We start from the raw sequence: 2591 nt of genomic DNA on the forward strand, positions 1-2591 counted from the left end.
GACCCATTCAATAAGTATGTCTTCGATATCTACAACCTTTTAAAAGACCCAAGTATTGAAAAATGCCACATCATCTGGATCCCAGGTCACTGCGGTTTTAGTATCAATGAAAAAGCGGACTTGCTCGTCAAGCTAGGTTCAATGGTACAGTTTTGTCCATAAACTACCCCCCCAGCGAAGCTTTTCTGCTAGTCAAAAAACGCATCGTAAAAGAATGGAAAGATGAGTATCATGTTTTAGCTAGAGAAAAAAGTGACCGGCTGTTCTACAAAATTTACCCTTTTTTGACACCCACGCTTCTACCTAAAGGAAAATTCGCAACATGGGAATTTAAAGTTCTTCACCGTCTTATGAGTAATCACACCTACGACAAGGTCTATTTTAAAATGATCAAAGTCTCCTCCTCTGACATCTGTGAGGATTGCAATATTACTGAGTCTGCCGAGCACCTTATTTTTGAGTGCAGGAGGTTTGACATCATTAGACAATCTTTCAGTATATTTAACCTGTATAACAATCTATATGAAATTTTTCGTGCTGGTAACTTTAGGCATTTGAAGCAACTGACTGCCTTTATCAAATCAGCTGAGTTTTCATTCTAATTTTAAATTTAGTATTTCTATTACAATCACGAATCGCCTACACTTTTTCTTTTATCGGCATTATTAGCCGGATCTTGACAGTACAGTACCAAGTACGGTGATTTATGGATAGACAGCGGAACAGAGCCTCTCATTGCGAACACTCTGCCACATCAGTCTACCTATGCTTAAATTTTTTCATCAATCGCTCTCAACTTCGTTTCTGGATTATGGATCTAACATTAACTTAACTGGTCCAATCCATCTCTAAACAAACAAAAAAAAAAAAATACTATAAGCCTTAACTGCTCATCATGTATGACTTAAACCAGAAAACAATTTTTGTTTTGGATCACACACAATACTTTAGTATATGTAGTGAGGATTACATAGCATAAGATTATCTTAAAGGTAAAACGGGACCGTCTAATGATGCAATTCCTAGCACTTCATCAGGCTTGCAATTTAGCAAAAGTCTATGGACTTGTTCTGTGGAATCTTCAATTGAGTATTGTCGTATTGTTTGGGATTTATTTCATCGTGGAAAATTGGTACGTTTTATTGTAAGTGATACTGCCGCTCATATTGTGAATACCTGGGAGTTTGCCACACAAAATATATCGCACGTATTAAATGCCATGGCTTTAGTAGTAGGAGTGCCCTAACGTAATACACAATCGTCAGATTATTCGATTATGCATGGATTGCGAGCAGCCATAGAGGCCTTAGCTGAGCCAACCGAGCAGCAGCTTAAGTTGACGCAGGCAGCGGAAAACACAATAACGACTAACGAAAAAATACCAAACAAAGGCAGAGTTATTTGTGTGACTTCAGCGCGTGATAATCCTAGTATGAAAAGCTTGGAAGATATTTTCCATAATGTATTAATGCAGCAGAACACATTAGCCATGACACAAAAGAAGTATTGAGTATAGATCATTGCCATTTGGTCATAATTAACGTTGTTCCGATGAATGTAGAAACTTTGGTGACAAACCGTAAGCAAATTGATTTATCAAGCTGCTTATCGACGGCAATACACACAACTAGTGCCCCGGAAATTTCTAATAAGCTAACTCATCTTATAATGAGCCACTATGATTTGGCCAGTACTACGGTTACGGGAATCCCAATGAAAGAGGAACAAAATGCCAATTCAAGTGCTAATTATGATGTGGAAATCCTTCATGCACGTAATGCTCATACGGCTATATGTGGTAATGAAGTTTTATTACCCACGAGTATTAAAGAAGAAGCTGAGTACGAAACTGTAACATTGAAATGGTGCACTCCGCGGGGTTGTGGTGCTTCAGATATGTCAGCTTGTCCGCCGTGTTTAGCACAACATCGGGTAACTCCGGTGAATGTTACCTCCCGTCCGAGTTCATGCTTGACTAATTTTTTGTTGAACGGTCGTTCAGTGTTACTGGAAATGCCAAGGTGATCGAAAGGGTTAGTAATCTGAGAACTTTTGAAAATATCTGATATTTACAGAAAAGCAGGCGGAAAAACCACCAGTCATTTGTTATCTGCTCGCGGTGGCGAAATCTTTATACATTCTTTGCAAATAACACGTTCTTGCTTGGAAGATCCTCCTTCAATATCCGAAGGTCCTGGCGGACGCGTTCTACGGACTACATCGAACTCCTGATCGCCTACATAAGAAATCGCGATATTTCCCGTTAACACTCAACACCACTATGGTACACAATCTGCATCGAAATATGCCTTGGTTATTAAATTTTTTGAGGAAAATCGCTAAAGAAGACATGGATAAAACAGATGAAGTGCAATGTCAACAAAATATATTTGAACTGTATACGGCGGCATCCAGGGGAGAATTATTGCCATTTGCCATGAATAGTAATAGGTAAGGCAATGTGAAGACTCTTTCTACAATTAATTTGCACAGCTATATGATTCGAAACATATAAAATATGTATACTTCAAAAATTGAACACTCCTTATTTCCCTAGATTGAAAGGCATCAAAAAAACAGAGCAATATCGT

At 38.4% G+C, this 2591-nt stretch overlaps 1 pseudogene; it reads left to right on the forward strand.

Annotated features, from left to right (window-relative positions):
• The first annotated feature begins 859 nt into the window (after window positions 1-859).
• On the forward strand, window positions 860-2585 carry LOC119644156 (annotated as a pseudogene).
• The last annotated feature ends 6 nt before the right edge of the window (window positions 2586-2591 follow it).

This window comes from Glossina fuscipes, unplaced genomic scaffold (assembly GCF_014805625.2).
Source record: "Glossina fuscipes isolate IAEA_lab_2018 unplaced genomic scaffold, Yale_Gfus_2 93443, whole genome shotgun sequence".
Lineage (NCBI taxonomy): Eukaryota > Metazoa > Arthropoda > Insecta > Diptera > Glossinidae > Glossina > Glossina fuscipes.